Source organism: Pongo abelii, chromosome 12 (assembly GCF_028885655.2).
Source record: "Pongo abelii isolate AG06213 chromosome 12, NHGRI_mPonAbe1-v2.0_pri, whole genome shotgun sequence".
Lineage (NCBI taxonomy): Eukaryota > Metazoa > Chordata > Mammalia > Primates > Hominidae > Pongo > Pongo abelii.
Genome location: NC_071997.2, coordinates 41,280,234 through 41,302,464, shown reverse-complemented (window position 1 = coordinate 41,302,464; position 22,231 = coordinate 41,280,234). Strand labels below are relative to the sequence as shown.

At 41.4% G+C, this 22,231-nt stretch overlaps 1 long non-coding RNA gene across 9 annotated transcripts in view; it reads left to right on the top strand.

Moving 5' to 3' along the window:
• The window catches only part of LOC103889758 (uncharacterized), a 268,260-nt gene that overhangs the window by 145,982 nt on the left and 100,047 nt on the right, over nt 1–22,231 (top strand). For 7 of the 9 annotated variants that reach the window (XR_010136256.1, XR_008522294.1, XR_010136255.1 and 4 more), the window contains exon 4: nt 6,951–7,130. This is a non-coding gene — a long non-coding RNA (uncharacterized LOC103889758). Of the gene's footprint in view, nt 1–6,950; nt 7,131–19,637; nt 19,768–22,231 lie in introns of all 9 variants that reach the window. The other 2 variants (XR_008522292.1, XR_008522282.1) reach the window with 1 other exon arrangement.

Below are 22,231 nucleotides of genomic sequence, written 5' to 3'. Positions count from 1 at the left end.
CCAAGTTCAAATGATTCTCCTGCCTCAGCCTCCCGAGTAGCTGGGATTACAGGCACCTGCCACCATGCCTGGCTAATTTTTGTATTTTTAGTAGAGATGGGGTTTCACCATGTTGGCCAGGCTGGTCTCGAACTCCTGACCTCAGGGGATCCACCCAACTTGGCTTCCCAAAGTGCTGGGATTACAGATGTAAGCCACTGTGCCCGGCCGCATTTTTAATACTGTGTTTTTCTTGACCTATATTCCAACTAAATTCTTCTGGGTGTTGTTGGTTTGACCTCATATTCAGTCCTATTGAAATGAATTTGAATCATTAATGATTTGGTTATTTATTGCATTCATTGTCCTTCTCAGCTTCTGGTTACCCACACATTAGACACAAGTGCCTTTGGCATCTTTTTTCAAAACTGCAGATGAGGAAACTGAATCCTAGAATGGTGGAGTGATTTGACAAATATTGCAAAACTATAATGGGAAGATGAGATGGGGATCCAAGTCTTGTGCCCCCAAAGACAGGGCACCAGGCAGCGTAGAGGTGGCCAGTACCAGAGCAACAGCCTAACGATGGTATGTATGTCACACACCCAGCTCACTCAATCCGGACCATGACCCCCCACTGCTCTGATTCCTGCCCCATCAGTAGCATCTGAAAGGACATCTCCAAGTTCACCTTCAAGGACACTGTTAAGGCTGGACCAGTGGAAGGAATATGACCCCTGGCACTGTCCCCCTTCGTAAGACTTCAAAATTCGTCATTTCATTTGGGCATCGTTTTATAATTTGCTAGGAATCCCTCTTATCTTATTTTCATCTGGTCCATATTCCTCCGTTTCAAAAACAAGACTATCCTGAAAAACTGTCAGCTGCTTGCTGAGGTTATTTTTGGTATACAGTACTTACCAGAGTCACCTGACCTGGTCAGCATTAATCACCCCATCATGAAAGATTTATGGTTGTTTGGGGGGTATTGAAACCATGTTGTACCCTATGTTTTTTCTGAAATATTTTCAATCCAGATGGTCAATAGTTCCAGAATATTCCCTCAGGGATTGCCATCAAGCAATTGACCATTTTTATAAATGTTAGAAATGGACCATTTGCCCAGGAGAGGGCTTCCCTGTGTTGAGTTTCTGTGTTGCTGCCAGGTCATCGAAGAGTTTTCATTGTTAAACTCATGTAGGGCATCCAAGCGCTGCCTTGCTGTCTTCTCACCAGGCCAGGGGTCCACCTTTTGGAAGAGCATCTTTCTAACTAGAAGAGAGAGACGTGAAGTTGAAATTGCTTGGCTCTGCCTCCTTTTTTTGTTTGTTTGTTTTTTCAAGTTTCTACATTTTAGCATCTTTCCTGTGCAATCCCTTTCTTGTCCTACTCTTCAAATAGCTTTGAAAACCCTTCTGAGATCACGGGCCTATTTTCAGCCTCTGCTTGGTGTGGGCTTTTGGTTCCCCAGTGTGGTTCTCACAGGTTCAGGCCCCCCCACCCCTGTATTGACTCCGTGTCAACTTTTCATCTTCTGGGTGTGCCTTTCTGAAAGTCTGAGATCATCAGTGGTACCCTGTATGGCCCACATTGGATTTTTCTAACTATTTCCTCTTTTTGGTCTTCACTGGGCTTATTCAGGATTATTTATGATACATATGCAGAATTTGGGGTTTTCTCCTAATCTCTTTTCTCACTTGGGATCTGTGTGTGTTCAGACTCCCTAGCCCCAGCCCTCCAGGTTAATATTGTGTGGCACTAGGACATTAGCCTCAGTTTCTTCAATTTGATATAATTGTGTATGATAATAGAATTTACCTCCTGGAGTTGTTATGAGGATTGAATGAAATAGTGCTTAGTTGTGGTTAGTATTAATATTATTATCTACCTATTCCTGACACACTTTGTGATTATAAGTGACAGAAAACTACCTCAAACTGGCTTAAACACGAAAAGAGAATCTGTTGCTCAGAGAAGTTTCCCCTAGGAATTACCATCAAGCAACATCCAAAGGTAGACCTGGCTTTCGGCACAGCTGGGTTCACAGCCCTGGTAATGTCCTCAGGACTCAGGTCTGTCCATCTGGTTCCTCTGACGCTCTGTGTGGAAGGAGGAGGTGGAGCAGCAGCAGCCTCCAGCTTGGCATAGCCATGGTGGGGAGCAGGACCCCAGCGCTTAGGTTTGGCTCCTATCTCAGCAAACTGGTGCTCTGCCAAACTGAATTTGGAAGACTTGCTTTCCCAGAGAAGAGAGCACATGAGCCTTCCTGACTGCAAGTGATATTGCTGACACAAACTGGACACTTCCTCCACTCCGTAGCTAAGGGGCAGCTGGGCCTTTCAATGCAGCTCTTTTCTAGCAAGGGAGACCCCCACCAGAATTGAGATGGGTAACCCCGAGCCCTGTGCACAGGTGCCTGCTTTTACTCCCTCATTCATCTCAGTCTGAACATTCCTGACCTTGACTCTTGCCTGCGACATCCTCTGCACTCCTCCACGTGCTCCACTCAGCTCGCTCCCGAGAGCTGGTAATTAATTGGCCTTGTCTTTACCCTCTGACCCCACCGAGCCTCCCAGATGGGTTTCCACACCTGGTAACTGACCTTGGAGTTACTCCTAACTTTGTCCCACAGGCCTGCTGGATTGGATTTAATATTTGCTTGCTAACTTCTCTGACTCTTGACCTGGTCTGGTCACTTGGCTGTGGTTGTGTGTGACACCTCCGTGTTATACACAGTGCCGGGCATTGCTTTTTCAGCAGCCTGGAATCCACTGCCTCTTCTTTCCCCAATTCGATGTCCTTTTGTGGCACCACCTCTCTCACTGGGCGCCGTCTTCATGGTAAAGCCGGGTGCTTTTCCCCCCGCATGGAAGTGGAAAGGTGTCCACCGTGTCTCCTCCCTTGCCCCAGGGTGGTCCTGAGCTGAGCTGAGCTGAGTGGTCTTGGGAGGAGGGACAGCAGGCTGTTTGTTCCCTGCAGAGGCGCTTGATGGTGGAGCGCTCTTGTCCCGGTTGAACCTGGTTCTCCAGCTCAGAATCCAGCACCCCTGTTGACCTCACAAGCTCCTTCATAGCTTCCAATTCATTCCCCTCTCTGCTTGAGTCAGCAAGGGTCGTTCCTTCTGCTTTCAAGAGTCCTAGCTCATATTCCTGTGCTGTGCTTCATCTTCCCTGGCTTTATAGATTTACTTGGGCTCTTTTCACTCCTGCCTCTGAAGTTACCGATTGCACTTTTTCTGTTCTCACGGGCTGGCCTCCTGCAGCATGCTCTCCTCTTCCCAGCTTTGGGCCAGCACTTCCTGCTTCCTGCCAGGCCCCCGCTGTTCTGAGGTGGATCTGGGCTGCAGTCCAGGAGACAAAATTCTCCACTGTGACACCATCTACATGCCCAGATGTTCCCTCCGTATACTTCCTCTTTCTCCTTTTCTTTTCCAAACTCACAACCTTCAAGTGAGAGAAGGAATGAAAACACCACCTGTAACACCAATTCCTCCAATTTCCTCCCCAGAACTTCAAAGTAAACAGAAATGTATTGGGCTTAGACTGGGACTTATGGATGGTCAGAGTTGGAAGAAGCCTTAGAAACCATCACAAGCCTTTGCTCACAGGGCTGTCTCTGATCGTTTGGTTGTGGCTGACTGGGTTGTCACATCTGGACACAGGAAGAAAAGTGCTGGGAGTGATTCCCAATGTCTGAGTGGATGAGGGAAGGGGGAGTGACAGCATATGAGCTGGTTATTTGCCCATCCCTTAACAATCTGCTCTGTACTTTACAAAATGGGGAAACTGAGTCACACATCTATCAAGTTGTCTAAGGCCACACAGGAAGTCAGGGCAGATTTGGAGGTAGAATCCAGGTTGTCCAGCCTTCTCTATCAACAACAATGACTTCTCTTTCCCATTGGAATTCACTGTCATAGGATGTCATCTAAGTCCACTTCCTGACAGCATGTGTGTCTCCCAGTCTGTGATGTCAGTGCTATACTCGGCCACCTCTGTACAGGACAGTGTGGCATGAAAGGGATCCTGCTGGTGCCTGTGGGGCTGGGGCTAATACTCTGGGACAACTTTCAGAATCACAGTTCTTCCCTAGGACAAAAGGGTGGTATACAACCAAGGAAAGGTGGTCCTGGGCTCTGCAGCCATGGAGCTCCAGGGTTTGGAAGGTGCTGTGGAATCTTACTCCTTAGTTTGGACTTTTTGTCAAACTGCAGCTGGAAAAAAATTAGAAATTGCTGCTCCAAATGGAACATACTCCATTTCATTCCAAATGAGAAGTAAACAAATAGACGAGTGAGCCTCCCCAAAATGATAAAACTCTTCACACTTAAGATGAGAAGTCAGTTCAAGTGCAGTCCTGGCGTGACTCACTGGGGCTTGCTGCAGGAAGATAGGGGCAAAATGTCCTCATCCTGCCTGTGGAAGCCAGCTCCTTATTTTAAATCCCATCCTGCTTGACTATCAAAGTCAGACAGAGCCTTCCTAAAAGCTGAAATGCACGCACAGAATTAGAAGTCCCTGCGGGAGCAAGCTCACTGTGGTGAGAACCTTGCAGAGCAGACAGCTCCAGGGGCCAGCGGCTGCCTGCAAACACTTGCTGAGCAAGCCCCTGGGAGAGGGGCCTTTCTCCCAGGCCAGGAACGCCAAAGTGGGGTTTCCTGATAAGGAACACAGAACTGCTGTTTCTTGGAGAGGGAGTTCACATGGACTGGGATCCATTCTCAGGCTGGGCCTTAGTAGTGGGACAGCATCCTGTTTTATTAAAAGCCTGTTGCTGGCAGGGAAAGCCGTCTGCCTGCTGAGTGGGCAGGGGCCCAATATCGCTGTGGGCAATTCCAAGCCAGTACTGGGAGCTGACATCAAACCAGGAAAGAACACGACTGTTTTTAGCTGATGTAGCAGTACATTTTCTTTCTTTCTGTCTTTTTTTTTTTTTTTTTAATAGTTCTATTGCCTGGTTTCACTGTGTACATTTTGTGTGTGCAGGCACGCGTGTGACATCCTGTACCCAGCTACAGCCGAGGTTCACTCTGAGATGAGCCCACCCCACTTATTCTCCCCTTCTCCCTCCTTTCCCCACCTCCCCCTCTTCCCCATCCTTCCCCCACTGACCTCCCCAGCTCTAAAATCCCTGATAGACATAAAGAAGAGAGGGAAACCCAGGCTGTGGCCTGGGGTTATTCACAGGGTTGGGGTGGGTGAGAGAAGAAAAACAGACTGTTTTGTTTATCTTTTGAGTCTTGAAATTCTAAAAAATTCATTCATTTCCAAGGAAGCCTTAATTTGTAGGATTCCAAGAAATTTAAAAAAAGTAAAGGGAGATTCACTTCAAAAGAAACTAGGGGAAAAGCTGTTTTCTTTGTTAGCTGATTTGTTCATTATTCTTATTTTATTTAAAGTTAGGTTTGTTGAAGGCAGGCAAAGGTAGTCACTTTTTCATATTTTTATTACATTCTTACTTTCTTCCTCCATTGCCTTATCAGTTAAGAGGGCAAATAATATTTCAAGAGACTGATAGAATATGTTCTGCACTCTGCTTATTTCATAGCTCTCTGGGGCATTGGGGTTTTTGTAAATTTTATAATCACATTTTCTGCTGAGGTTATAGATGACTCCGAGAATCTTCCATTCATGCTATAAATTAAAGTGACTCAAATTGCTTCCACTTTTACAAATTAAAAAAAAAAATGTACTTCTATACAGATTTTTTAACAATTAACAAAAGGCCATTTTAACACTCTGGTTGGTTGCCTGTACATGATTTTTCTGGCTTTTCTTAAAATTTGGAGTGAACAGCTCCCATGTCAAATATAACATGTTAACTTATTGGCTTCTCTTTAACCCTGCACACAAACAATAAACTTTTCATGTCGAGCCAGAAAATAGTATATGTTGTGAACTTTTTTTTTTTTAAAGATAGAGTTTGTGGTGATAAAGGGATTTCAGAAAAAAAATGTACTTGAAAATATGTTACTTCACATTGGAACATTCAATTTTATCTTAAGGATATAAATATTCAATTTTACCACATTAATCTTTGTACTGAGATAAGCCAAAAATAATGTAAACTGACAATTTTTTGCTATACATTCTAATATTTTACCTATTTATAGGAGTTTTCCAAGTCATGAGATATCATATAAGGCACACAAAAAGAGAATGACATAAATCATGTTAAGTGCAGTCTACTTTTTCCTGAGCTATATCTTTAAGACAAAAGATATTTAACAAATTGAACTTGTTTTTTGTGGGAGGGTCCACTGTCTGGTTACTTAAGAGAAAACCAGAGGATTATCTTCGTGGTGAAGGAAAGTGTATAGAAGGCAGTATTTTTTTTTTTTCTTTTATAAAGGGCCAGGGCTCTATCTGTTGGTGCAGTGTTCTGCCTTTTGTGTTTTTTTCTGGTTAATTTAAAACATTAGCTCCAAGTTTTTAATATAGTAGTTTCCCGTGAGTCACTGGGCTGAAAGCCCATCCTATCTGTGTCAGGCAGGGGTCCAAGACAAGAAACAAGTAGAACACAGATATAAGAAAGGTTTATTAGTGCAGCTAAACATTGATAATTAAGAAAGTTCCAGTTCTTCTATGGTAGTTTATTTGTAGATAAATGTAGTTGTAACCTTTTGGTGCCAAAGGAAAACCTCCTCATTCAAGACAAGGGATACGGAATAGGAAGAGCTCAAAGAAAACACAGTTTTCTGTGTTACAGACAAGTATTTACATTACTAATCAACTTTTGGTTCAGGAAAGAAGTGATAACCTGTTTAGATTTTTAAAAGGAATTCAATATCCTGTTGACTAAATGCAGAGCAGGTTCAGAGGAAGATGACTGTTGAATAATGCAATTGATTCCTTCCAAGAAAGCATAGGGTGTAGTTTTTATTATAGGAAGTGCCATTGATAGTACTTTTTCTGCTTTCTGGAAAATCACCCAGGAAATAAAATTTGTTTTAAACATTATTTTTAAAACAGGCTCTGCCGACTTCCAGTTCTGGAACAAGATGGTTAAACTCATTTTTCCCTGCTCTGCTCCTCTAAATACAACTAAGTACCTTGGAAACTATTCAGCACACAATGATAAAGAGCTCTGAAAGCTAGAAGAAAAGAAGGTGTACTTGCAAGAAACCTCAGGACTTGAGTAACAGCAACATGGTAAGTTTTCTAAGTTTTCTTTTCATCTCCCATATACGCTGGGCTGTACTGGAATCACCAATAGGCACAGATAAAATGACAACAAAACAACAACAAAACCCCCAAGAATATCCTGTTCTCTTTGGCCAAAGTTCAGGAAAGGGGAACCCCAACAGAGACCCAGTAGGAAGCTCTAGCCCCTGTTTTGTACAACCCAGGGTCCTTGCAGAGAGATTGATCTGCCAGCAGCGGCATCAGCAGCAATAGTAGCAGCAGCAAAGCCCTGGACAGTCCTGGCCCCCAGTCCACAACTTAGACACAGCACATGGCCTAATTCACCCACAGAAGCAGCCACTGTGAAGCCCTGTGTCTCCCCAGACTCCATCCAGTGGCATAAAGAGACCCAGGCCCTGCAGCTTCCTCCCCATCATGGAAGGCTGCCCATCTACAGAGTTTCCAAATATAATAAGCACTAAGGAAACAACACAACGTGATATGCTGAAAAAAAAATCACAATTAAATCAAAATGAAACACTAAACAATGTCCAAGTAAACCACAGGAAGGCAAGAAAAAAGAAACAAAAGTGTAACAAACAAAAGGATCGATCAGAGAACAAATAATAATAAAATATCAGACTTAGCCCTAATATATCAATAATTATCTTAAATGTAAATGTTCTAAATGCATCAATTAAAATGCAGAGATTGGCAAAGTGTATTACAAAACACGACCCAGCTATGTGTTGTTTACAAGAAACTCACTTCAAATTCAATGATATAGGTAGACTGACAGCAAATTGATGGAAAAAGATATAACATGTAAACATTAGTCAGAAGGAAGCACAAGTGGCTATGTTAACATCAGAAAAAGCAGATTTCAGAGCAAAGAAAGTTACTAAAGGCAAAGAGGGAAATTACATAATAACAAAAAGAATTAATTCACCAAGAAGACATAGCTCTCCTGTTGTGATGTTATGATATATGTCGGTTTTCATCTGTGGGTCCTGGCTCATAACTCCCATATCCCGTGTTAGAGTCTTTTGTTATATTGTTGGGGGTGTTAGGCCTCAGGGACAGGCCTCTGACCTTCTCCTGCCTTCCTTTCACTCTAATGTTCTCCCACCTTTCTGCCTTTCTCATTGTGGATCTTAAGACCCTCCCATGAGACAGTCCCACCCTATATCCTGGGAAAAGGAATGCTGACATCATGAAGCTTCCATAAAAAGCCAAGAGGACAGGGTTCTTAAGCTTCCAGATAGCTGAACATGTGGGGGTTCCTGGAGAGTGGTGCACCCAGGGAGGGCATGGAAGCTCCGTGACCCTTTCTCCATACCTCACCCTAGGCATCTCTTCATCTGTCTCCTTTGCAATATTTTTTAATAATAAACCCGTAAACATACGTAAGCGTTTCTCTGAGTTCTGTGAGCTGCTCCAGCAAATTAATCAAACCCAAAGAGGGGGTCATGGGAACCCTACCTTGAAGCTGGCTAGTCAGAAGTTCTGAAGGCCCAGACTTACAACTGGTGTGTGTATGGGGGCAGTCTTGGGGGCTGAACCTTCAACCTGTGGGATCTGACTCTATCTCTGGGTGGATAGTGTCTGAACTGAATTGGAGGACACCCAGCTGGTGTCCGCTACTATATTCTAGCTGATTTTCTCCCTAGTAGTCCTAGTAGTCTTGAGTGTGGGGAGACAGTGGGGGATTGATGCCCCAACCACAATTGTGGATTTCTTCTTTCACCTGTCTTAGTTTTTGCTTCAGATATGTGAAAGTCTGTTGTTTGGTTCATAGGTATGTAGAGAAAACTCTCCCTAACTGTGTTTTTCTTCTACTGTCACACCATGACAACATCAACACAGAAGCCTTTCTTCATATCATATAACGGCACAAAAAAGGAATGACATAAATCATGTTAAGTGCAGTCTATTTTTCCTGAGCTGTTATCTTTAAGACAAAAGATATTCAACAAATAGAACTTTTTTTTTTTTTGCGGGGTGGGGTATCCACTCTCTGGTTACTTACGAGAAAACCAGAGGATTATCTTTATGGTGAGGGAAAGTGTATAGAAGGCAATGTTTTTTTTTTCTTTTATAAAGGCACAGGGCTCTATCTGTTGGTGCAGTGTTCTGACTTTTGTGTTTTTTCTGGTTAATTTAAAACATTAGCTCCAAGTTTTTAATACAGTAGTTTCCCATGAGTCACTGGGCCTTTCTTCTGTGTTGATGATTGTTGTGTGACAGTAAAAGGAAAACACAGTTAGTGAGCATTTTCTCTACATACCTATGAACCAAACAACAGACTTTCACATGTCTGAAGCAAAAACTAAGACAGCTGAAAGAAGAAATCCACAACTGTGGTTGAGGCATCAATCCCTGCTGTCTCCCTACACTCAGGACTTCCAGGACTACTAGCAAGAAAATCAGCAATAATATAGAAAAACTCAACCACACCATCAACTGACAGGATCTAATTGGCATTCATAGCACAATCTGTCCAACATCGCAGAATTTTTTTAAAGGTCCCATGAAACATTTACCAAGATAGAGCATATCCTAGATCATAAAACAAACATTAAAAAGTTCAAGAGAATTGAAATTATACAGACTATGTTACCTGGCCATAATAAAATCAAAGTAGAAATCAAGGCAGAAAATCAATAGGCAAATCTCCAAACACTTGGAAACTAAACAACAAACGTTTAAATAATCCATGCGTCAAAGTGGTAATCTCAAAGGAAATTTTAAAAAGACAAGAAAAGAATGAAAATGAAAATACGACATGTTAAAATTTGTAAGATTAGCTAAAGCAGTGCTGAGAATAAAATTGATAGGAGTAAATGCTTACATTAGAAAAGAGGAATGATCTCAAATTACTAATCTAAGTTTCTACTTCAAGAAATTAGAAAAGTTGAGCAAAATAAACTCAAAGGAAGCAGAAAGGAGGCAATAAGAGCAGAAACTAATGAACTTGAAAACTGGAAAACGTAAAAATGAAACAGAAAGTTGATTCTCTAAAAGAATTACTAATATTAATAACTTTTAGCAAGATTGGTAAATATAAAAAGAGAGAAGACATGAATCACCAACATCGGAAATGAAATAGGGGACACCACAATAGATGTCTTTAGCTATAAAAAGATAATTTAAAAACTATACCAACTTTATGCTCATATATTCAACAAGTTTGAAGAAATGGGCTAATTCCTCAAAAACCACAAAGTACTAAAACTTAGCCAAGGTGAAACAGATAATCTGAATATCTGTGTAGATATTTTTAAGAATTGGATTTATAATAAAAATACTCCCCAAAAAGAAATCTCCAGGTCCAGAGGGTTTCATCCAAGAATTTTACCAAACATTCAAATAAAAATTAATGCCAATTCTATGTGTATCTTCCAGAAAATAGGAGAGAAGAGAAAATTAGGAAGTTCCCAATTCTTTTTATGAAGCCATCATTACTCTGATACCCAAACCAGCTAAAGAAAGTATGCAAAAAGAAAGCTACAGACCAATATCTCTCATGAACTTTGGATGTAAAAATCACTAATCAAATGTAATTAATCAAAATCCAACAATGTATAAAAAGACTAAAACACCATGATCAAGTGAAATTTATGCCAGGTAGACAAAGCTGATTCAATATTTGAAAAGAAATTAATATAATTTATCATAGCAACAGGCTAAAGAAGAAAAACCATATAATCATAGCAGTTGGCATCAAAAAATTATTTAACAAAATTCAACACCCATTAATGATGAAAATAGAAAATCCTCTCAAATACACTAGGAACAGAGGGAGACTTCCTCAACCTCATAAAGAACATTTATTAAAAGACTACATCAGACATTGTATTTCATGATAAAGACAGAATACATTGCCTTATATGATCCAAAACAAGGCAAAGATTTCTACTTTCATCAGTCTTATTAAACACAGTACTAGAAGTTCTAGCCACTGCAATAAGGCAGGAAAAGGGAATAAAGTTCATGCTCATTGGAAAATAAGAAATGAAACTGTCTCCTTTTTTAGGCATCATGATTATTTAAATAGAAAATCCCAAAAAAACCTGTGAAAAATATGTTGTCCTCCTTCTGTTGGCTACATTGATCAGGCAAGTGCTGCTAGTTGTTCTTAGGGGTTCTGCTTAAGTGCTGCAGGAGATGGCAGCACAGAAGCTGAGGCACAGCTTGGGCATGGTAGACCAGGGGGATACCCAACTCCAGTACTCCCTAGCTCTATGCCCCTGAACACCTTCCTTGATCCGGCTGAACTTTGGTCCCCTCATCTGAAATGGAGTTGATAGAACCCAGAGGCCATAATTCTTGTGAGTATTAAATGAGAGCAAGTGTGTAGTAAATGTGTCATTGTACTTGCTGTGGGTACTGCTGCTGTTGCTGCTGTTGTATGTGGTACAGTGCTATTTGTTCTGCCACTCCCAGGTACTGCCACTGGAGCCCTTGTTCAGTGATCCTATGACTTGTCAGCTCAGTCAATTGCTCTGACTCTCACTGCTTTCATTTATGAAATGGAGACAATAACCCCTCTCTCATAGGAAGGGTAAGACCAGAAAAGCCTACACCATGGTTGGAACAATATTTGTATACAGTGATCAAGAGAGTGTTCTCTGAAACCAGACTCTCTTTAAATCTTACCTCTATCACTTATTAGTTATATGGCTAACTGTTAAATGAGGTCAAAAGAGTGTGTTCTTCATAAAACTATACAGAAGATTAAATTAATTAAAACATGTACAGCCCTTTTAAAAAAGATCAGGTGAAACAGCATACATGAAAGTGCTTTCAGCATGCTGAGAATAACAATAGCAATGGCTAGAAATTATTGAGCACACCCCACTGCCAGCACCAGGGGAACTTTGTACCTACAACTTTTTACTTAGTCCACATAACCATGAGTTCATCTCATTTATGTAGACCGGGAAACAAAAGCCTAGATAAGTAACTTGCCCAAAGACATAGCTTACAAAGCAATAGAATCCAGGTCTGGACTCTCGGGATCTGACTGTGTTCTAATGCCTCCCAGAGAAAGTAGGCTAGAGAGGGCAGGAATAGCTTGACTTAGAGATCACTTCCACTGGCACGGTGGGTACAATCTGATGTGGGAGGCTCTGGGTGCAGCCTGTGATGGGAGAGTGGAGGAGCCAAGAGTCATTCTTGGCCTCATTGTCACTGCCTTCAAACTAACAAGTTGCCTGAGAGCTAAGGTTCCATTTGATAGGACACCGGGTGGGATGTGCATCAGAATATCCATTTCCTTGAAGGATCCAATGATTAGGCTGAGGCAAAATATTTTAGACCATTCCCAGGTCTAAAAATAACTCCACCATCACCTCTAATAAGGAGTCAGTCTGGAGTGACGTCACTCTTTCAGGTGCAGAAAAGGAAAGCATGACTGTGTGTCACTGACTTAAAATAGGAGTGAGGCGAGAGGGGCAGCTGGGCTCATGGACGTCAAGTAGACAGTTTCTCAGCTGGTATTTCCTATATTTCCTGTTTTGGACAGCAGGTTCCTGCCCTTCTAAGCTGGGGGTAGGGGTGAGGGAGTGTATGTTAAAAAGCTCTGTTGACTTGCTTTTTCTCTTCTCCATGTGTGTTCTTTTCATCAATAATCTGCATTCATCTTTACTGGCTGTTCACGCATTATCCGGAGATATGCTAGTTACAGAAATTAAAACAGGCAACTCTGCCTCTTTCTCCCTAGCTTTACACTACAGATCCATGAAGTTTTCTTGACTGTCCCTGCCTAGAGTACAACAAGGAAACCACTATTTGGATAATTCCCCTGATTCCATGGTACCGTGGAAGTGGTGGGCTCTCCATATGTCAGGGTATTCTATGTCTATGAAAAGGTATTTCTTTTGAGACCGACGGTGGACTGGAGTCTAAGAGTCTACCAATTTTTAAAATAATTTAGCTATATTTAAGTCAATAAATTGTATTCAAGGCTGACTTTGTAGTGATTTATTCCATGAATTATTTCATTCAAAATAATTTTGAGAGGACTTCTGGTCCAGACAAAACAGCATAGATCCATTTCTTTCTTCTCTCCTCTCAGTTAAATGCAATTATAAAGTCTAGAAATAATGCAAGAGGTAACCAAAGGAGAACTCTGAAAGATGGAAACAGAAAAAGGAACTAGTTAGGGACCCTAAGACTGGAGGAACAATAGAGGTAGGATGTCTTACCATCACCGCATCCAACATGAGAAGGTGACCTAGGCCTGGTATTACCTGATCCCAACTTGGCACCAAAAGACAGCCAACATAGACTCATTCCTCCTGCTTCCTGGTGAGCCTGGTATTCTCCTCCACTTCCACTGACAGACATGTAGGGTGACTGGGTGGTACCAACAATGGGAACCACATCATAACAGGCAGCCTAGTTTGGGAAGCACTCTTGGTCTCCATAGGCCTGAGACTCCTTTTGCCCATCTAGAGGCACCAGGTGGCCCAGCCCATGGAAATCCCTCAGCCCCAGAAAGGGGCATCAGAAAGGACCAGTGGGAGCTCCAGTAGGCTACAATAGTATGAAGGCTCTGAAATGAAGTTACCACTGGACCTACAGCCCACTAAACTAGGCTAGGACCTTAGGTGATAGCCTGTAAAAAAAAAAAAAAAAAAAAAAAAGACCCAGAGTCTTTTAACATAAAAAACAGGATGTACAAATACAATGAAAAAACACACATTATACCAAGGACTAGGAAAACTACCTAAATGAGAAAAGACAAGTGACACCAACACTGAGATGAATCAGATAGTGGAACTGTCTGACAGACTTTAAAACAGCCATTATAAAAATGTTTCAGAAAGCAATTACAAATTCTCTTGAAACAAATGAAGGAATAGAAAAATCTCAGTGAGGAAATAGAAATTGTGAAAGAAGAACCAAGTTGAAATTATAGAATTAAAAAATATAACAATAGAAATTTTAAAAAAATTACTGGATTCTACTCAATAGTAGAATGGATATGACAGGATAGAATCAGTGAAATTGAAGAAAGAACAATATAAATCCCCCAGTCTGAATAACAGAGAGAAAATAGACTGAAAAGCTCTATCGTGAATGACAACTTTGATCACAAACTAGTAGTGTTAACCACGTGGAAGAGGACTTGCTAAATCAACTTAGGAGAACAAATAGTTTTAGGTGAGTGACAAATAAATGGAAAATTAAAAAGTTAAATGATGTCATGTATAATAACATCAATATACAGAGAAATAAATCTAATAAAATGTAATTAAAAACTATAAAATCATTGTGAAGAGACATTAAAAGAATCCAAAATATATATTCATGGAATAGAAGACAATATTTTTATAGTCAGTTCTGTCCAAATTGACCTATAGAGTCAGTACAATTTTACAACAAATTTTAGTGGAATTTTGTTTATTTTATTTGAGGAATAAAGTTTATATTTTATGTGGTAATTTAAAGGACTGAAAGAATCTTAAGCAAGAACATTTGTTAAGACTTATTCTGAAGCTTTAGCAAATAAGACAGTGTGAGATATACACAAGCATAGACAAATAGACCAATGGAACAGAAAAGAGAGTACTAGAAAACAGACCACACATATTCAGTCAGTTGATTTATGACAAAAGCAATACTGCTATGCAATTGGAATAGGACAGATAATGTTTGCATAAATGTTGCAGGGTCAGTTGGATCTTCACACTTAAAAAAAAATGAATCTTGACTCTACCTCACACCACACACACAAATTAATCAGATAGAATGTAGATCTAAAAGTGAAAGGCAAAATAATAAAACTTCTAAAAGATAACATAAGAGAATAATTTATGACCTTGGAGTAAAATTTTTTCAAATGTAATTCAAAATGTACTAAGCACAAAGGAAAAGATTGATGAATTGGACTTCATTAAAACTAAGAACTTCTGCCCGGGTGCGATGGCTCACACCTGTATTCCAAGCACTTGGGGAGGCCAGGAAGGGAAGATCCCTACAAAATATTTAAAAAATTAGCCAGGTGTGGTGGCACACCCTTGTGGTCCCAGCTACTCAAGAGGCTGAGGTGCAAGAATTGCTTGAGTCCAGGAGTTTGAGGCTGCCGTGAGCCCTGTTTGCACAACTGCACTCCAAAAATAATAAAAATAAAATACATAAATTTTTAAAACCTAAGAACTTCTGTTTATCAAAAGACATCATTAAGAGAGTGAAGAAGCAAGCCCTTGAGTAAGAGAAGATATTTGCAAATCATAAACCCAATAAAGGGTTTGTACCTAGAATATGTAAAGAATTTCCATGAGTCATTAATAACCCAACAGAAAACATGGGCAAAAGATTTGAACAAGCACTTCACAAAAGAGGCTTTGTAATTTTCTAATAAATGCTAGCAAGGAAGTGCAAATTCAAGTCATAAGGAGATAACCTCTACAGAGCCACCAGGATTGTCCAAAATGACAGACTAATAATACTAAGTGCCAGAGAGAATATACAGCAACTATAGCTGCCATCCTCTGGCTGGTGTGAGTGTAAATTAGCATAACCACATTGGAAAACTGGCAGGATCTACTACAGCTGAGCATTTGTGTATCTTATGACCCAGAAATTCTACAAAAATGTTCCTGACTCTCCAGTTATAGTAACCAAAGACTGGAAACTATCCAAATTTCCATCAACAGTGGAATGGATAAGTATATCACGATGTACTGAGCAATGAAATTAAAGGACCTAATGCAACAGATAGTAACATGGATGAATGTAATAAACATCATATTCAGTGAAAGAAGCCAGAAAACCAAGAGGGTACCCTGATGGCTCCATTTACATGAAGTTCAAGAACAGACAAAGCTAATCAATGGGGTCAGGAGTCAAAGGTGATAGTTATTTTGGGTATGTGACTGGTAGGGGTACAAGTGGGACTTCTGGGGTGTTGGCAATGTCCTACTTCTTGAACTAGTCAGTGATTTCTCTGGTTTGCCTCCTTTGTGAAAATTCATCAATGTGTTCTGGTTATTATTTATGTACTTTTCTCTTTGTATCTTTTACTTCAGTAAAGAGTTTACTGAAAAGAACGTACTTGGGTTTGCAGAGTTGAAAACACCCACAACATCTTCATTGCCTCACAAAGAGTATTTTACATGATGTTTAAAAACTTTAGAAGCTAAAATGCTGTTTTTCATTCTGAGCTGATTACAGATTACAGATTAGTAAGAAAGTAAGTGGGCTACTTGTTTAAAGATGGTCTATGTTAAGTACCCTGATATCTTCTTTTGAAAGAGAGGTCAGTCTTCCTTTCAGCAGAGCATTCTGTTCACCTGCCTGCCCACCTACCTCATGGACCTTACAGAGCTTGATTACCCTGACTCTAGGCCTCTCAGCTCTCGTACTGATCCTCCCAGCTGCTCTATTCCAATGCCATGACCCGGTCTGGGGACTAGAGAGGCTAGGATGCAGTCAGCTCTTCCTTGTGACTTGGTTTTTTTTTTTTTAATTCCATGCCGATGTACCCTGACATGGAGAACTAAAGACAGAATTATTTAGGGATTTCCTCTCTCTCATTCTGAAAACGTATAAAGAGCCTTTGCTGAGTTACTTTGTTGAAATAACCCTGACATTTTTTTAAATGAGCAAAGGGGCTCTAACATGGAAGGTAGATATACTGAAGGAAAGAGCCCTTAAACACAAAGGGCTGGTTTATTTCATTATGAGATGTCCAGGGCTTTCCAGTCCCTTAATTCTATCAATGAACAGAGTGAGAGGTAACAATGAGCTGTACATTTTTTACAAAACCTCTCTGCGTAGTCCCACCGTCTCTCCTTCCCAGTAGGTTGCTGAAATTATGTTAAAGTCAGGTGGGGACTTCTAGAATACCCACTGTAACCCCCTTGTTTGGATGACATTGAGGCCAGGGAGGGGAAAAGAACTTGCAAGTTGAGCAGTAATAACACAGATCCCACAGGACAGCTGGCAGTGACCCCCACAACAGGGATTTGAAAACAAAGTAAGGTCTTGTTGTTCCCTTGGTTCCTCTTCTTTACTTCCTACTATCAAAGTCAGGTTTCAGAAGCTTCCCTAGGAGGCGGCAAGAGGCAGTCTCTGCCTCCTCCCAGGAGCAAATTGGCCACAGGAAGTCCTCATTTGGGATGGACTGGAGGAGAGAGGCAGCTGTGTGGAAAGGGCAAACCTTGAAAACACCCAAGTCCTTGATTGGGCTTGCAGAAGGATGTAGCAAAGAGTAAAGATCTTGGGTTCTGGAGGCACAACTCGTAGGTTCAAATCTTTTTCTTTTTTTTTTTTTTTTTTTTGAGATGGAGTCTTGCTTTGTCGCCCAGGCTGGAGTGCAGTGGCGCGATCTTGGCTCACTACAAGCTCTGCCTCCCAGGTTCATGCCATTCTCCTGCCTCAACCTCCCGAGTAGCTGGGACTACAGCGCCACTATGCCCAGCTAATCTTTTGTATTTTTTAGTAGAGACGGGGTTTCACTGTGTTAGCCAGGATGGTCTCAATCTCCTGACCTCGTGATCCGCCCGCCTCAGCCTCCCAGAGTGCTGGGATTACAGGCATGAGCCACCGCGCCCAGCCCGTAGGTTCAAATCTTACCTGCACCTCTTAACCTCTCAGGGCCTCAGTGTCCTCTACTTGTGAAGTAGGGATAACAGTCATATTCACTTCATGGTTTTGCTGTGCAAAATGAATAGCATGTGATGCTGAGGCACTGTAAGTCGTGAGGGCAGATGATCACCCGCTTTAGGAGCCATTCTTCCAAAATCTTAGGTGAGTGAAAAAGAAGCAGAGATAGCTTTTTGTATTTGCACATGGAGGCAGAGTTCATCTGTTGCCTGAGCTAACGGTATACTATTCAGCCCTAGTGAAACTCTGGCCCCAGGGCAGGACCAACTAACTAGGTGGGGCAGTGATGAAAAAGGGAGAGTCTTCTCAGTGGAGTCTGGTCTGCGTAGAGATGTCAAAGGCAAACCATCACCTCCTTGACTTGTTGGCTCTAGGTGATGATGCTAACCTGACCTGGAGGGGTAGCCCTTCTATGGGGTGGGCGGGGGCAGCCAGAGGTGTTCTGAAAACCAGAGAAGTCTCCTCACTGGAAAACATTTATTCCTGGGATCTGTCAGTTGATGGCAGAAATGTTCATTGTTAAAGAGCCATTTCTTTGGCTTGTTAATTGGTCCTCTGTTAGCCAGTCAACAATACTGTACCCAGCACAGATATCCTTGAGAAATGAAGGAGAAATAAAGTCTTTCCTAGATAAGCAAAAACTGATGGAATTTATCATCACTAGACTGACCCTACAATAAATGCTTAAGAGAGTCCTACATCTGGAAGCAAAAGGGCTATATTCACCATCATGAAAACCCAAAAGTATAAAACTCATTGGTAAACCAGACACACAAATAAGAAAGAGAATGGAACAACATGTTATCGCTACAGAAAACCACCAAACTGCAAAGATAAACAAAGGAAAGAAAGAAAAAAGAAAGAAAGAAAGAAAAAAGATTATTTAAAATAATCAGAAAACAATTAAAATGACAGGAATAAGACCTCACCTATCAATAACAACTTTTTTAAATGGCTTAAATTTCCCAGTTAAAAGATATAGACTGGCTGAATGGATTTTAAAGGTGACCTAAATCTATGCTACCTTTAAGAAACTAATTTCACCTGTGGAGACACACATAGACAGAAACTGAAGGGATGAAAAAAGATATTGCATGCAAAAAAACCCAAAAGTGTGCAGGAGTAGCAATACTTACAGCAGACAAAATAGATTTTAAGTCATAAAACATAGAGAAAAAGAGGTAATTATATAATGATAAAGGGATCATTTGAGTAAGAGGATATAACAATTATAAATATACATATACTCAACACTGGAGCACCCAGATATAAAAAGAAAATATAATTAGAGCTAAAGAGAGATAGATGCTTATACAATCATAGTTTGGGACTTTAAAACTCAATTTTCAGCTTTGGAAAGATCATCTAGACAGAAAATCAACAAGGAAACATTAGACTTATACTGCACTAGAGACTAAATGAAGCTAATAGATATTTACAGAATACTTCATCCAGTAGCTGCAGAATCACATGCTTCTCTCTTCAGTACATGAAACATTCTCTAAGATAGACCATATGTTAGGCCACAAAACAAGCCTCAACAAATTTTTAATAATTGAAATCATATCAAATATGTTCTCAGACCACAATCGAATAAAACTAGAAATCGATGACAAAAGGAACTTTGAAAACTTTCCAAATCCATGGAAATTAAACAACGTGCTCCTGAATGGCCAATGGGTCAATGAAGAAATTAAGAAGGAGGTCAAAAAAGGTCTCAAAACAAGTGAAAATAGAGCTGCAACATACCAAAACCACCAGCATTTTTTTTTTTTTAGCAATAATCTATTTTTAAATTAGGTGTGTATATTTTTTAGACATAATGCTATTACATGCTTATGGGCTACAGTATGGTATAAGCATAACTTTTATAGTCATTAGGAAACCAAAAAATTTACGTGACTCACTTTATTGCAGTGGTGTGGAACCAAACTGGCAATATCTCAGAGGTGTGCCTATAGTTAACAAGAATATATTGCATATGTTCACAAAGCTGGAAGAGAAGATTCTGAATATTCTCAGCACGAAAAAATGATATATCTTTGAGGTGATGTATTTCCTAATTATCCTGATTTGATCATTATATGCATGTACTGAAATATCACTCTGTGCACCATAAATATGCGCAATTATTTTGTGTCAACTAAAAATAAAAGGAAAAATAAAAGGCAGAGCCCTCTGGGAGGAGAAGACTAATTAGGCTTAGTGATTGCTAATTCTGGGAGCTGCATGCAAGCAGGTTTTAAAGAAGGCAGAAAGCTTAAGGATGTGGATGTAAAAGGAAATTACAATGACAACACAATTTACAGAAATCACTCAGTCACCTGGAGGATACCAATTTCAAATGTGCCATGCTTGGATATTTGCTTACATTTTGTGCAATGACTTTTCTGCCATCTCCTGTGAACCTCTGAGCAATCCTGTAAAGCAGGGATCATGCCCATTTTCCAGATGAGGAAACAGAGTGCCCATGCCCTGCCCATGGTTCCAGAATGCAGAACAGTCATCCTTGGGAGATGGGAGTGTCTGGTCCAAGCACCTCCAGTCTCACCTCTGCTTTGTGTCACAGGTGGGGAGGGGTCACTGAAGACAAAGGCTCCTTGTGGATATGGGAAGGGTCTGCCCACCAGGAGAGCTGGGAGGGGAGGAGTCTTATTCAGGCTGCCAAGGTTAGGCCTGGTTAACCACTTAGACCCACAGTTAACTAGCAAGGGGGCACATGTACCTGCCTCAGAGCATTTATCTCTGCCTGGAGTGTTTGACTAAGGTCCTGAGAGCCTGGACCCTCGGACCCTTAGGTCTCGGCTGCCACATTCCCAAAGGTCATGAACATCCTAGACCTCACAGGTGCTCTTTGTTCTTCACCCTGCTTAATTTTTGTTAAGAGTGCTTCTGATGGCTTCTGATCTGTAGCCTGCCTCTGTCTCTGCCCTGCCAACTCCTTGCTCTGTCTCAACGTTGCACCTGAAACTGTGCCTGCCAGGGGGTGGGTATTCAGTAGCCAACTGATGAATGAATCAATGAATAAATGAGCAGATAAATGAATGGGCAGGAAAGCTCCTCCTATCATTCTCTACACTGACATGTAGGAGGTGTTGGAGGGACACACGTTAATGGATGTCAGTCACTTAGTCCTGATAAAACACAGTAGATGGTTTTCTTAGTAAGAGATCTTGAGGGCTCTTCTGTGAAGCCTCTTGTGGAACCAGTGAAGTACCTGAAAGGCAAGGATTGGGCAAATCAATTCCTTCTGGTTGTGGAGGAGAAGCTCTTCTAGGGCTGATGTTAATGCTGCATTTTAATGAAAGTGACTTTTCAGGCTTATAATTGGATGACATCAGCTATATTTCTGCTTTTGCTTCTAGAATTTAGTGTGATTCTATTTTAAGAGACTAAGAAGTAAAAGCAATTTTTAGACTCTCATAAGAATACTAGCAACAATGGCAATAGCTAATGTCTCTGCAGCACTTAGAAAAGACTGTGCCGCCTGCCAAGAGCTTGACATGTGCTATCTCATTGAATCCTTGCAACAAACAGCCCCTTGTATAGATGAGAAAACTAAGGCCTGAGCCAGCTGGCCACTCATCCATCACAGCCTCCTTTCCAGTGTTGGGGACAGCTCACAGTGGGCTGTAGGACGCCACTGGGCATCAGCCTGTCAAGGTAACAGTTCATCTCATTTTTCTTTTTTCTGGAGGATGAGATTATCCTGCAAAATGGAGGTTATGGGGCCTCCTGCCCTGGAATTTCTGCCTCGTCCCTGACATCTTGGGTGTTATCCCAGGCTGCTCTGGTCCAGTTCTGACTTCATTTTCTCAACATATCAGATGCAAGAGAGGCCTGGCCTGCTAGCTCCTGTCTCCCTGCTCTGCTGCATTCCCTCCCCACACAGTGCAGGTACTGACTCGTTCTCACAACTGTCAGATGGGCTGCCACCTACCTGGGAGTTTCATGACATGTCCTGGGATCCTACGCCAGAGGCTCAGTGCCTGGCAGAGTGAACACTTAGTAAGCTACGGTTGCCCTGAAATATTTTCCTGTTGCTGATTCATTTCCTCATCTGTGGACACCATATTCCAAACTTGCTGTGCCACCCTCTGAAGGGGCAATTTCTTTCCTAGGAGTAGACACCAAGAGAAAGGAAGCCCATGTCATGGGGACAACCACACAGGCCAAACACAGGTGTCACTGCCTGCAGGGACAGCCTGCAGGCATCAGGCCTCCCAGGAGATAGCAGGCAGGACAGGACCATTTCAGACTCATTTTAACAGTGTGTGGACAGAACCCCACTGAGAAATGCATGCATGAGACCTGGAGTCTATTCCTGTCTTGTCCTGGGGTTCCTTCCACTGGATGCTCGTCAGGGGAAATCCTCCCTCTGGATGCTGATGTGGGGAAAATGGCCAACTAGTTCTAACCTCAAACTCATCCAAAACTTATTTTCTCCCCACTTGAGATAGTTGTCAGGAGATCCGAGTTCTCACCTTCCTTCTGCTCTTCCCTTGTATGTG